At 30.5% G+C, this 15,943-nt stretch overlaps 1 protein-coding gene across 28 annotated transcripts in view; it reads right to left on the bottom strand.

The window, feature by feature from the left end:
- LOC114331372 (heterogeneous nuclear ribonucleoprotein Q) overlaps positions 1 to 12,460 on the bottom strand; it is a 282,730-nt gene extending 270,270 nt beyond the window's left edge. For 16 of the 28 annotated variants that reach the window (XR_007697884.1, XR_007697886.1, XR_007697885.1 and 13 more), the window contains exon 1: positions 12,148 to 12,448. The gene's annotated coding sequence lies outside the window, so the exon portion shown is untranslated. Of the gene's footprint in view, positions 1 to 11,001; positions 11,164 to 12,147 lie in introns of those variants that run through there. The other 12 variants (XR_003652627.2, XR_003652628.2, XR_003652626.2 and 9 more) reach the window with 5 other exon arrangements.
- Between the last annotated feature and the right edge of the window lie 3,483 nt (positions 12,461 to 15,943).

Genomic DNA, 15,943 nt, shown 5'->3' on the forward strand with positions numbered 1-15,943 from the left:
TGGAGCAGAAATTGCCGTAGAACAAAAATTTTAATATCAATGTTTCGAACTTTACACGATCCCTCTTCAGGTTACAGGCACAACTTTGATTTTTTTAAATGGGAAAGTACATCATGTGACAGCTCATTTAAAAGCGTTTGAAAGAGTGATTCCAAAAATGTAGAACACTTTAATCCTTTTTGAGAGTGCAGGGCAAAATTTCGATTGAATTCTTTTTAAACGCATTAATTTTTTTTTTTTTTTTTGGAATCCTGAAAAAACTAATAAGTATTTTTGAAAAATTTAAACGCAGAATAAAAGATTACATTATTACCGAGTAATACCGAGGGCTGAAAGTCCCTTAGAATAAACAAAAAGTTTCTTTTGAATGGTATATTTGAAATTAAAAATCATACTAAATTTTCTCTTTTGCACCCCTGTGACTTATTAAAATAATCATTATAGAAGTTCTCAGGGACTTCAGACCCTCGATAATACTGTAATATTTTATTCTGCGTTTAAATTTCTCAAAAATACTAATTAGTTTTTTCAGGATTCGAATAAAAAATGAATACAGTAGAACCTCGATTATCCATCAGGGCACCGGACCAAGGGTATGACGGATAATCGAAAAGACAGTTAACAGAACATTAAAAAAAATTAAAAATTCATAGTACAACTCTCAAATTTCATTTGTATGGTTTATTTAACAATATAAGAGAGATTTGTGTTCGTACAATTGAATCAATTTAAAATATTCTGAAATCTTTGTTTTTTTTACTGTTGCTTCACATTTTGCGATGGCTGAATTTCTTAATCGACATAGGATCATGCAATCTAGTTTATTGGCTTCTTCTTGTTGAGAATACCACTCGATGATTTATTGCATATGCGATGCAGCTTCTCTAGATTATTTCGCTAATCTCTGTCAGTTACAATAGGTTCATCAACATAGCTACAGTCAAATTCCAAGTCTGTGTCAGCTTCTGAATCTGTTTGGTCCGCCTTTGTTGCCATTTCAACGATTTCTTTATCTGTCGGCAATGGATAGCCGTTTGTGTCCTCATCACAAATCAAATTAACTTTTTTTTATTTTTACATTAAAATTTTTTGCTTATGTAGTCAATACAACTTCTGTATGTACTCTGACAGTTAACAGAGGTGACGGTTAATGGAGAGACGGATAATCGAGGTTCCACTGTCATTTAAAAAGAATTCAACTGAAATTTTGCGCCTACGCTCTCAAAAAAGATTAGAGTATTATACATTTTTGTAATAAGTATTTCAAAAGCTTTTCAACGAGGTGTCACATGATTTACTTTCCCATTTAAAAAAATCAAAGTTATGCCTGCCACCTGAAGAGGGATCGCGTAAAGTTCGAAACATTGATGCTGTAATATACTATGATTATTTTAAAAATCGACCTCTCCGAGCGTTTTTTGCTTATGCTCTAAAAAATAAATTAAGTTAGTAAGGGGGGGGGGACATATTCCAGCGCACTGTATGAATGCAGGTCTGAATAGGGAGTTGAAGACATTAATACCCGTATTAATATTACAATCAAGGGTTTAAGGCAGGTATAATATCACTATGGAAGACTAATAAAATAAAGTAGGTAATAAGCCAGATACTAAATTTTAGAACAGATACGCAGTAAATAATAAAACTGTTTTGTTCGGATAAAGGAAATTGAAGACATTATTCCAAATCTGAAGTGAGATGTTATTAAGGAAGAGCAAAAAATTGAGAACTTTATAGAAAATAAACTATGTATACAACCAATTATCACTAACCTCGAGGAAGAAGGCACTCCATTAGATTTGTTCATTTCAGATAAAAGTGATTATTAAAGTTTATTAAAATATGTTGTATGCTTTGTAAGTGTGTTGCATACAGTTTTTGTTGATAATGTTATCAAATCCTTGACTAACTGTGAAGTGTTAGCATATGCAGATGAATCAAATTATTTCGGATTATTGTGTGATAATAACTGGTGTGTTAATTTCGAACTGGTGTGCTAATAACAAATTAATTATTAATTGTGAAAAATGTCAGGTGATTCAGTTTTATGGATCTCTGGAGCATATGATTGTAATTTGGATATTTTGATTGATAGGGTCAATAATGTCACAGATCTAGGTGAGGTTTTTCATAGAAATTGGTCGTTCGATCTGCTCATAGATCTTATATACAACAAGGCTGTGAAACAGCTTGGTTTCATTAAAAGGTATACCAGAGATTTTCTTAGGATTGCATACCTAAAACTCTATACCTTTCTCTTGCGTGCTACCAACTTGAAAATTTAACTATGATCTGGTTTCCTTTTACTCAAGCATGTATCGAAAAGTTAAAGAAAGAGAGAGTTCAAAGAAGATTTCTAATAAACTGTTCTTAAATTGTGTACACCATTTCTTATTCTATTATGATCAATTCCTTGAATCCGGATTCTCTTCTTACGAGAAGAGTTAACTTTGACTTGATTTTTAGGTTTAACCATATTAATAGAATAATCCAATTTCCTGACTTGCTTATTATATTCCTTCTCGTTCACTGTGTCAGAATTCATTTTTCCATGTTCCTCCTTGCAGAACTAATTATGGTGCAAATATAGGTATGGTCCAACTTTTAATGCTTGCAACAAATCAGTTATCTCATGAGATTTGTTTACCTATGTATCAATAGCTTTAGGTACTATTGGACCTGGATCCGGCATACCAAAAAAATTTAGTAATAGCAAGCTGAAAATTTGTTAATAGCTTAAGGACAAACTAGGACTCTAGTCGGACAAACTTTGATGTATGGGAATACTGGAACAAGGGAAATTTTAATTGTGGAACAGGTTACAGGTTTCGAACGTCAGACTACGAAAATGTCTAGTGTATTTTGTCAGACAGAACTTCCAATTGATTTGTTACCCTGTCATTAAACTCTCATGCAAAAATCAGACCGCTACATATTTATCACCAATATAATTCCTGTCATTTGACATGCCATCCAACATATTTGTCGGACAAACATTTTTTCATATATTATATAAAATTTCTATTATATAAAGTATTACAAAACTTCTCCTGTTCCAGTGTTCCCATACATCAAAGTTTGTCCGACTAGACACACCGTTAAGCTATTAACAAATTTTCAGTTTGCTATTAATCAACTTTTTTTTGGTACGTGGGATCCAGGCCTATATTTGAAGCAATAAAATACTAAAATGTAAAATGATAATTTATATAAGTGTGTATTATTATTGTATTCATGTAGGTATATTTTATTTGTATTTGTAATTGTACATACACATTAAATTAAATTAATATTTATTGACGGAAAACTCCATTTTACAATTAAAATTAAAAGTCAAAATTAAACATTGAACACAAGTTAACTTACATTACTTACAATTAAACTAATGACATCAAAAAATTAAAATCAAATTATTGTATATTGTATATTTCTTTAATGTTTCATTCTTGTATAATTTTGATGTGGATTTTCCTGTTTGTTATTAATAAATATATAAGTAAATAATAATTAGGAGTTTATCTCGCAATATCAAATATCAATATCAAATAAATTGCAATGTTTTTACAAAAACAAAGGCATTCAAAAAGTAGAAGCTTAATAATTAAAAACTATTAAAACACAGTATACCCTGTTTTTAACCTAGAAGAAGTAAACTCAAAAGAGAGATTCACACCCAATAATGTCATTAGAAAAATCACTAGATTCATCTTCTTTTTTGGTTGATCACGTCAACCATCAAGGGTAATCCATAAATATTATATTATGCTAATATGTCACTAAAGAGTTCTAAAAACAAATGTTTTCTATACAGGGTGTTTCATTAATAATTGTCCATATAGTAACTGGAGAAACCCTAGCACAAAATACGAAGATTTAACCTAAAACACTTAAATAAAATGTGGTTCCTTACTGAGTTACAGGGTGTTTTATGTAAAAATTTAAAAACTATTTTTGCTCAGCATTTTAAAACTATTTGACGTATCCTTTTTATACTTGGCAGAAAGTTCGACTGCAATACACTCTATTAAATTATAATAAATAAACGTTTCTAACTACTACCAGAGGCGTACGACAGGGGATAGTGAATGGTTGACCCTTCTCAAATTCTACGCCACTGGAGGAATTACTCAAATTCTCCAATACTTTCTACGTAAATAATATACTTCACATTGGTAACGATAAAGTCATTAGTTTTCGAGATATTTGAAGTTAAATATGAAACGGCACAGTTATTTTGATTAAATTTATAATATGATTCATATGATTAAAATTTAAAAATTATTTGTACCCAGTACTTTAAAACTATTTGGTGTATCCTTATCATACTTGGCAGAAAGTGTAGATACTGTACACCCTACTAAATTAAGATAAATAAACGTTTCTAGCTACTACCAGAGGCGTACGACAGGGGATAGTGGCTGGTTGACCTTTCCCAAATTCTACGCCACTGACGAAATTGCTATTTTAGTGTAATTTTTTGATTCTTCCACACTTTTTATGTAAATAATATACTCTTCATTCGTAAAGATAAAATGATTAGTTTTCGAGATATTTGAAATTCAAAATGAAGCAACACAATACTTTAATCAAAATACCCGTGTCGTTTCATTTTTAACTTCAAAGATCTCGAAAACTAATGACTTTGTCGTTACGAATTAAGAGTATATTATTTTTATAGAAAGTATTGGAGAATCCAAAAATTGAACTAAAATAGCAATTCCGCCAGTGGCGTAGAATTTGGAAAGGGTCAACCATTCACTTTCCCCCGTCGTACGCCTCTGGTAGTAGACAGAAACGTTTGTTTAACATAATTTAGTAGTTTGTACAGTACCTATACTTTCTGCCAAGTATGAAAAGGATATGTCGAATAGTTTTAAAGTGCTGAGCAAAAATAGTTTTTAAATTTTTAAATAAAACCCCTGTAACTCAATAAGGAACCACATTTTATTTAAGTGTTTTAGGTTAATTCTTCGTATTTTGTGCTAAGGTTTCTCCAGTTACTATATGGACAATTATTAATGAAACACCCTCTATAAATGCAGACTAAAAATTTCAAAATTAAAGGAATAATTGGAGATGTTACGTCACAGTGACAACCTCTCGTGAATTTCGGTGGAACTAAAATTGAGGCCTTTTTATTGTCCTGCTATAACGGGGGTTTTTAATGTCAAATCGTTGTCAGTATTCAACAAAAATCAATATAATTAATAAATTTTAATACAAAGGATTTATTAAAAGCTTACAAACCTTTTATCAACAACGAACACATTCTTTTTGATTCTACTGATGCTGGTAGATTAATCGATGGGACTACTAAATTTTTCACTTTATTGCTTTTCAAAAATACTGACAACGATTTGACATTAAAAACTCTCATTATAGCAGGTCAATAAAAAGAAAAAACGCCACAATTTTAGTTCCGCCAAAGTCCACGAGAGGTCGTCATTGTGACTTAACATCTCCAATACAGAAAACACAAAAAATCGCTGGTATAATCTAACTAACCTATAAATTTTAAATGCCAGTAGTATCAAAATTTCAGATTTTAGTGGAGTAAACTTGCCTGCAGGTGGACCAATTACAAACAAGCATTATGGCGCAGTAAATGTGAATTACAGTAGAACCCCGCAAATCCGAACTAATTGGGGGGACAGCCTGTTCGGATTCCGAAAAGTTCGGATTATCCGAAAGTTAGCCTAAGAAGCTAAGGAAGATGATTTTTAAAAGATTTGGACTGCCACTGATCCCTTTATGAAACTCTATCCGCACGTTTATGCCTCCAATATTCTAAAGCTGAAAAATATTTAGATCACTGAAATATTAAATCCCTAAGGCCAGTAGTTTTGTTTGGTCACAGGACATGGAAATTCCGCCATGTAAATGATTCATTTAATTTGTAATCTGGATATTGATTACACTATGTTTCTCATGTTTCTTATCTTTTTCAATGTTTTCGTTCATAGTATAGCATGGAAAATGTGTATTATGCACATTCCTTTATTGATTGTGTTTAGTCTAACTCCACACTTTTATTCACCCATTAGTGTTGCAGTGTTTAACACTGTAGCTAGCATCTTATGTAATTATTTTCTCACATAAGTCACATAATAAACATGTTTTTAAATTTTTATTTTGAATTTTTAAAATTTTTTTCCCTTTCCGTTGGTTCGGATTTGCCGAAAGTTCGGATTTGCGGGTTCGGATCTGCGGGGCTCTACTGTATTCCTTCTAGTTTAAAAACGAGGTATAAGTAGATAATTTAATGTGTTTGGAAGTGTTTCACAAACTTTAGAAGTATTGCCTAATTTATTCTTTTGCAGTGAAACTAATTTATTTTGAATTAAGTATTATGTAATAATGTAATAGGAACACAAGAATAAAAGGCATATTAAGGGAATGAATAGGATAAAACCGAATGCTGAGAAGTAATACCTAATTAGATTAAATTAGAAGCCCTTAATGCAGTATCTTATGTTTCTCATACACCTTTATTTATACCTATTAAAAAGAAATTTAGTTTCCCAATTATAGTTGAAAAGATGTTCAGAAATATTTTGTTATTTAAAATAAACTTAACCTTTTCAGAAAGGCTGACCAATATATCTGACTGAAGAAAAATTTAATTTTCACCTGGACTACAGACCTAGCGGTCTCTACAGATCATGCTTATCAGTCTCTACAGACCAGTGCATGATTGATCAGCCAAAGTTTAAAAATGAGACTGGCAGATATATTTACTAACCTGCCACAGATTACAAACCTAGACAAGTCCATATTTTTTTTTATTCTGACCTATACATTATGTTCTGTCTGTCCAGAAGGCAGGCTAAGAACTGTAAGAGAAAATAGGTACCATCCTGAAAGGGTTAAGAAGTAAACGTATCATATAGCTATAATAAAGCAATAATAGTATTATGGGTTATGGGTATACAGAGGATCACTCTCTTGGATTTAAATTTTGAATATATTAGCAACAGTATTAAATATTTTGTTAACAACTTTTTAGTAAAGATGATCTGGATAAGTGAGGTTTTCACCAGGTATTTAAATACCAACATGTCTCCTCTTTTTATTAGTGTACAAGGGTAGATTTTAATTCTATATATTTATGTGTGTGTGTGAGATCCTGGCATCAGACAAAATCTATTTGCCACAAAACATGTAAATTTTTAATTAAGTATATTAAATGTTTTCATGTTGTCTATTTCTTTAAACTATACCGCTATTTTTGCATTTCTGATAAAATTAATGATGGAATCTAGTACCGATTTATCTGAGGAAGAAAGGAGAGCTGTAATATTTAGCGGCAATGGACACTCGTGATGAATTAGTTCTTGATACAGAATTGAAGAAGATTGAGAGTTCAGAGAACATTCTATATATTTAAAAAAAAAAACAAATTCTAAATAGGATGACAATTGTTTTAATTGTCCAAGTATATCTCAGTATGTATGTATCTGTATATAGGGTGAGGCAGATAACTGGCCTATTAGAAATATCTCGAGAACTAAAGGCAACAGAATCATGAAAATTGGAATGCAGGGGTTTTGAAGGATGATCTATTAAATCAAAATATTTTCATCTCTTTGCAACTTCCGGTTATACCGGAAGTTGCTTATAACTTCGTTTTTTTAAATGGGACACCCTGTATATTTTTACATTTTTGGATTCTCCTCAATATCTTCTTTCTTAAAATATGAGGTTTTGTAATATTATACAGGGTATTTTAAAAGATATTTACGTTTTTTTATTAATTTCGTAGCAACATTCACACCCTGTGAATTGTAACAGATTGACATTAAAAACTCTGCTTACGTTCAAGTGATTTTTAATAGTCTACTATTGTTAAGAATCATTAGTATAGCTAATTGTGAAATTTTAGTATACAGGGCTGGTCGAAACTGGGAATGAATATTTTCTGAGTTTTCTTAAATGGAACACCCTGTATTTTAGTATTGTAATGAAATGATATTTCATGGTACTTTTTTATTTTATAAGTATTCCCTACACCTAATTGCTTTAATTTGTGAGTTATTGGTGATTCAAGCTAAACATTAATTGCAACAAAAATACGTAAAACTTTATTAGGTTGGTGGTGAAAAAATTCAATCACAAAAATTTTTTCAGAAATAATGGTTTAGCTATCAAAATACCTGCGTAGTTAAGATTGTTGGTGTGATTAACAATTAAGCACAAATTAAAGCAGTTAGATATAGGGAATGCTTAAGAAATGAAAAAGTACCATAAAATATCATTTCATTACAATACTAAAATACAGGGTGTTACATTTAAGAAAACTCAGAAAATACTCATTCCGAGTTTCGACCAACCCTGTATACTAAAATTAAAAATTTAGCTACACTAATGATTCCTAACAATAGTAGACTATATTAAAAATCATTTGAACGTAAGTAGAGTGTTATATGTCAAACTACTACAATTCTACAGGGTGTGAATGTTGCTACGAAATTAATACAAAAACGTAATTATCTTTTAAAATACCCTGTATAACATTACAAAATCTCATATTTTAAGAAAGAAGACATCGAAGAGAATCCAAAAATGTAAAAATATATAGGGTGTCCCATTTAAAAAAACGAAATTATAAGCAACTTCCGGTATAACCGGAAGTAGCAAATAGATGAAAATATTTTCATTAAATAGATGACTCTTCAAAACCCCTTAATTCAAATTTTCATGATTCTGTTGCCTTTAGTTCTCGAGATATTTCTAATAGGCCAGTTATATGCCTCACCCTGTATATTCTTTAGTTATATATAATAAGGGAAGGAAACTTTAGAAACATGAAATACAAGAGAATCTTACCCACCACAAGCAAGGAAATATTCTATACTTTCTGAGAATAATAACAGGTTACAGGTTATGTACAATCAATAGAAAAAAAGGATAGGAAGTAAGATCTGTATTAGAAATTTTCAGTTAGTCAAATTTCACTGTATTATTAGTTTCTGATCTACTATTATATTGATTTTAGGAAAGTTAAAGAAATGTGGATGTAAGATTTGACAATTGCTCAATATTATGATCTTAGGAAAACCTATTCCTGTAGTGACAAAAAGGTGAACAACTGAAAAGATATACAGCCTATGTGCATATAGTGACTTATCTGCATGGGTAAGGGTCTTTGACATATTCAATATTGCATACATTATTATTTCACAGATGAAAACCTGAAAACCAGGCAATGGAAGATGATTCTGAAGCAAGCAGTAATGTTTTGCTTAAACATTTTCTAAGCTCATGTAAAAAACACTGTAGCATTAAAGGTAACATAATGACTTCTAGCATAAATCATTATGCTATTGGTTATAAAAAAAATTTATGAATGTAACATGAAATTAAATAGTATTTTTTTTATTATTGTAAGTATCCAGTAAAACATAATATTGGTATCTAAGTTCTGGATGCAGATTTATTTTTTTTTTAAGTTCTGAGACTGTTTTCTAATGATTACATTTTTGTAATTTTCATTACAATTAATTGTGTCTTAATCGCATATAAACAAAATAAAGGTTTATTTTATTGTCCAATATCCACCCAAGTATTTTAAGAGTAGAAAAAATAAAAATTACAAATAATATTAATTTTAAATCTATCAAAACAATTTGATAAAAAAGGCTAAAGGTACATTAGGCACTAATTATACACAACATTCCTATGAAACAGGTTGTAGGGCCTTGCTAAAATCTAGGCACAGGTGCAATTCATATTATATCTATTTTTGTATTCACCATCTGCCGGCAACAATAGATTTTACATTTTTTAAGGGGTTAGCCACCCCGAGTGATTTGACCTTTCAAGTACTAAGGCTCCCACCCCAAAATGTAGTCGATTGTGCGGGCCATGGTGCGCCAAAAAAACTCATCAATGCACTAGACGCGTTCTCCCAGATGTAGAGCTGTGTGATATTTCGCGAACGGTGATTTTGTCGCTGAGACTGGATTAGTACTTGAAAATATTAACTTTTACATTCCTTCTTTTATTTTTACACATTTAATGTAGGTACAAATCAATATACCGACGTTAGTAATCCAATTTATAATATCGACGAGTTTTTGGCTTTCACTAAAAATATTTTTTATACGACTTATACGACGATCCTTATACGACTTATTAAGACAGTAACGAAAACAATTTGATTTATTTTCCCTACTTTAATAAGATCGAAGACTAAGAAAATCATAAATGTAAGAAGTTAAACAAATTCATAAAATAATGATATTGTAAAACAATAATTTTGAAACTAATAATGTGAATGTCCAGGAAAACGAACACAAATCATTTAAAATAAATTATAATAAATAAGTACTCTACATTTCTTTGTTAAATGTATGTTATAAATTTTAGATTTTGTATTTATAGAGAAAGTGAATAAATAGTTGCTATGTTGAAGAGTGCATTAAAAATATACCATTTTTATTATTTGGTGCATATTTAGGCTTAGATTAATATGCTTCCGTAAAATTTCAAACGTCTGGACCCATTTTTTGTAATCTATATTGATTTTTACTGAGTTCCATTTTACATAAATTGTTATGGATATTTTGTCATGTTTTATTTTTTTTTTCAAAATGTATATCGGTGTCACAAATCGCGGGTTTGCCCACCTCTACTAGAAGCGTTCTCTGAGATGCATCAGAAATGAAAAAAATACTGCGACAGTCTAGTTCTATGCTGGGTGATTCGATTCTCGGGCCCTACAGCGCATGCGGCTCCGAATTGCAACCGGCTTTTTGGCAAGAAAATTGACAAGTGCAAGGAAAACAAGTGATTTGTAAGTGCAATAATTGTAGAAATAAAAAATATAATAAACACACACTATTTCATCACATTCGCAAAACATGTTATCAGCAATCACATCCGTAATTTAACTGTTGACAACAACTTTAGGAGATAACAACATTGCCGCTAACTATTTAGATAAACGTTGATTCTATTAAATTTAGGCCGCTAAAGATTAGAAAATTAATTATTGCTTACCACCAAATTTAACAGGGTATATACACGAAATGTACACACAACACTTAAAATTATAACAAATTCATAAAATTTAAAATGGCGGCCGCCGACTTTAATGGGCAACGTCAACGTGACGGGTAGGATCCGGGCTTTAACATTCAAACGCGCAATAGGAGACCGAGGTTAACTTTTTAAATTCGCGTTGCCATGCTGCCGCAAATTCCATAGAAATTCGCCAACTATTTTTGATTAAATGACAGTGTTGACGTTTTGATATGTATTAAAATCCAAGCTTGGCTAGGCATTCACTGTTCCCATTTAAAATATTGTAACGTTTGTAGGTAAAATAGGTTTTCAATAAAATTCATAAAATAAAACAAACATGAAGAATTTTGTATTATATGCGTTGCTATCAAAATATGAGTATGTCAACAATAATTAATTTATATACCACCTACCTACATGTGAGGTTTTTACTTCATTAGTAAATAATTAATTTGTTGTCCAGATGTTATTTAATTTTTACTGAAATCTAGTATTGTTAGCAAAATCTATTAAATTTTATTGATATCGAGGTAAATATGACTGGAAATATGGTACATCCTACAGAAAGATTATACCCGATAATTCTTGAATCTTAAACATCTTAAGTTAAAAAATAAAATCAATTTCATATTTTAACGCTCACAACGGTAAGATTTTTATTTAGCCAAAAAATTGAAGTTAAATTTTTGGTTATGAATTGTGGTGATTAATCTTGAGTATATCTTTGGTCGTATTAGTAAACGTAATAATTTTGACTGTTAAAATAAATATAACATTTTTGTAATATTCTGATATCTCCCTAAGTCTGTACACTTGACAACCCTGGAATAGTTCAGTCTGTTGTAAATGCATAATACGAAATTTGCCGAACGAATCCCGACATATCGATTGCACTGCAAGCCGTGTGCTAATAAACTGAGCAAAATAAAAAAACAACAATGGAACTATTTAAAAACGATTTTCTAAATTCTGGGTGGTACATATTATTATAAAGTATATGAAAATGACGTATGCATGGAAATGAAAAGGTTTGTATTTACGTTATTTGGAAAAGCCGACAGAATGCATGCAGCGTCGTCTTAACCGTTTATTTATTGAGGTATTACAGAAACAAAAACTTACCAATAAGTTAAAAGTTAAGAATCCTTAGTTTAATACACTTGATAAAACACAACAAACATCATTTGTACAATAAAAATCAACACTGTTCAACAATTTGCAGAAAAAAACTAAAATTATTAACATAAAACAGCGATTAATAAAAAAACGTACAACACAAAACTAAAATAGTCAATTTTAAAGTTGTTTCGTAACAAAAAATAAAACAAATTTCGTGGAATTTTTGGTGTAGTACCGACTCCCGCGGTTTATAATGCAGTGTGTGTGCACTCCGTAAATTCCGTTGTTTTGCAACCAGTCTGGACGGCGCGTTTCGCCTTGCATTCAGGTTGTTAGCCGAGTTGCGACGCATGCGCTCTAATTTATAAACCAGTCTGTTCCACCGGCAGAAAGTAGATACTCGCACAGTGAGTATAAAAAATAGTAGTCTCATACTCATTGCATTCCTGTATTAAAACATTCATACAATTGTACCTACTATTACCTACCATGGGCAGTTTTTGTCGATGCACAATGCACATTTGCATTTTAATTTGACCTAAAAAATGTCCCTAGACATGATTTTAATTCCTTGGTCTCTAGGCGGAAATTGGTAGTATCTAATTGCAGATGCAGATAGTGATTAGATGAAATTTAATTGCAAAATGTTTTATTGGAGGAAGTCAATATTTTAAAAATAATGTTCTTAGAATTATTATTTACTGGTAATATGCAATTTTTAGTCGGCAAATTTGCTTTTGTTATTTTAGCGGAAAAAAATACATTCAATGGTCTATTAGTCCAGGGCGCATCTGCTTTGAGATGGACATTGAGAGGTGACTCAATTTTTTTGCAGAAATTTCTTGGAATTAAGCCATATATGGGCCATTCCACGAACATACGCCTGTTTTGGATTACTTCGACAACGAATATTTTACTGTGCAACATAAGAAGTACGAAAGTAAATGGCGCTAATAATTATTCCAATAAACAACAATGTAATTTGCAATTTACTTTCGTTCTTCTTATTTTGCACAGTAAAATATTCGTTGTCGAAGTAAACCAAATCAGGCGTATGTTCGTGGAATAGGGTATAATAATAATTGAGTTATCCTCCCACTCAAAAAGGTCCGGAACATTGTTTAAATAGTCAAAATATGAAGGAAAAATTCGATTTTTTTCTTCGTTTTTTGATTATAACTTTAAAAGTGTTCATTTCCGAGAAAAGTTGTACTGACATAAAAGTTGCACAAATAAATTTCCTACAATATAGAATTGGTTAAAAATTTTAAAAATAGTCACCCTTTTTGCAAAATAGCAATAATTGCGAAAAAACCATAAAAAAAACAAGTATTCGCATTTTACGTTTTTCAATCATTCATGCTACACTTAGGACCTTCATATTTTACCCAGAAAAACTTTATGATATAGTAAAACAATACTGTAAATTTCATTAAGATCTGTTTAATAGATTTTGCAAAATAAATTTTGCAGTCCAGCTTTCACAAAAAAAATTCATTTTTTTTTTTCAAAATGTTGCATGACTGAAAATAAAGCAGACAGCAAGTTGAAAATTTTTTGCATATAAAAGAGTACTGTACCTTTCATTTGCAATATGCAAAATTAAAATCGATTAACTACCACGGCGTCAGAAATTATGTAAAATAAACATTAATTTTTGGTGTTACGCGCAGGACAGCGGTGTTCGATTCACACAAGTTGATTTCCACCAAAATTTCTTCCAATCTTTATCTAATATATTATTTTCTTACTTTATATTTTCTTGTATCTTAATATTTTAATTCCACAAAAATCAAACTAATGTTATTATTGTTTTTGAAATATTGTTTAAACAATAATTGCATATGTTTAAAAATAGTAAACTTTTATTCTCTAAGTTAAAATATATGAACAAAGAAAGTTTTTGCTAAAAAGGTGTTATTTCAAAGGACAGAGTATGTGTTTTTATTTTGCAATAAACAAATTTATTTATTTATATCGAAATGTACTAAAAATTAAAATGTATCAATCATTATCAAAGGTCATTATAATGCCCAATCAGAGCAAACTATCCGCTGTCCTGAGCGTAGCACCAATAATTAATGTTTATTTAAAAAAATTCCTGGCGCCGTGGTAGTTAACCGATTTTAATTTTAAAAATTGAAAATGAAAGGTACAGTATTATTCTATAAGCAAAAAAAATTCAACTTGTTGTCTGCTTTATTTTCAGTCCTGTAACATTTAGAAAAAATGATTTTTTTTTGCGAAAGCTGGATTGCAAAATATATTTTGCAAAATCTATTTATCCGATCTTAATGAAATTCACAGGATTATTTAAGCGTATCATAAAGTTTTTCTGTGTAAAATGTGAAAGTCCTAAGTGTAGCATAATTGGTTGAAAACCGTAAAATGCGAATACCTGTTTTTTATGTTTTTTTCGCAATTATTGCTATTTTGCAACAAGTGTGACTATTTTTTTAAATTTTTAACCAATTTTGTATTGTAGGAAATTTATTTGCGCAACTTTTATGTCAGTACAACTTTTCTCTAAAATGAATACTTTTAAAGTTATAATCAAAAAACGAAGAAAAAAATCGAATTTATCCTTCATTTTTTGACATTTTGATTATTTAAACAATGTTCCGGACCTTTTTGAGTGGGAGGATAACTCAAATATTATTATTTGAGTTATTTTCAAGCAATTTCGGCAAAAAAAATTTAAGTCACCTCTCAACGTCCAAATGTACTAATATTTTTACAGATGCGCCCTGGTCTAAATTTAGAATGCATATTTGTGAAAAATTAGGAAAATTGTTCAAAGAAACACATTTTGTTTCAAAAAATTAGACCACTAAGTACCATATTGTAACGCTGGCCTAATACATACAGGGTGCGGCATTAGTGCGAGGAAGTCCAATTATGTACAGGGTGTCCCAAATTGGTATGTTTTGCAGTGTATACCGAAAACTAGAGGAGATAGAAAAAAAGTAGTTAAGATGTCATGACTTCTTTTTTCGTTAAAGTAACGATTGCCCAATCAAATCATCAATAGCTACTCACATTATCGAGATTATGGCACTTAAAACTAACTTAAAAAATAAAAAAAGGCACTTAAAAATAAAACACTCGGTAACGTATTTTAACATTTTAATATTAGGGTACCAGTCCTTGACAGTTTTATTAAATTTATTTATTAAAATATAATCAGTACCTACCTAACTTGAAAATAAAGTATGCCTAAATACTTAACTGATTATTATTGGTTCAAAGTGAACTAGAACGAACTAGAATACACTGTATTTTATTACCTTTTTCGTTTCCATTTATGATTTTTTTTACCCAATATATTATTATTGTCTTTTATACTTTCTATCTAAAATGACATATTGTTACATCTTGTAAGAATGTTCATTTCATCGAGTAGGCTTTGGCACTTTGGTAATGTTGGCATGGAAAATAAAACAAAACATGTGTCATCTGTGTTATCTGTCAGAATTAATATTGCCACCTAAAATATTGTCAATAAAAACATAAATTTTGAAAATTATGAAAAATACGATATGCATTTGGTATATATTGAATGCAAGGGCGGATCGAGGACCTATTTTCGGTTAGGGCCATGGGTTTTTAGGGGGGTTCCCGGGGGACTGGGGGAAATTTTTTAAAAATTAGGGCTAAATTGTAATTTTAAGTCACTTTTCACACACTTTTGAGTGCCATAAAGACATTCAAAACTTATCGTTATTAAAGTATTATTAAAGTCAGTACCGATTCCTACACATTTCTTCAGATCCAAGTGCAGTTCTTTCAACAAGCTTAA

The sequence above is a fragment of the Diabrotica virgifera genome, chromosome 5, assembly GCF_917563875.1.
Source record: "Diabrotica virgifera virgifera chromosome 5, PGI_DIABVI_V3a".
In the NCBI taxonomy this organism is placed as follows: domain Eukaryota; kingdom Metazoa; phylum Arthropoda; class Insecta; order Coleoptera; family Chrysomelidae; genus Diabrotica; species Diabrotica virgifera.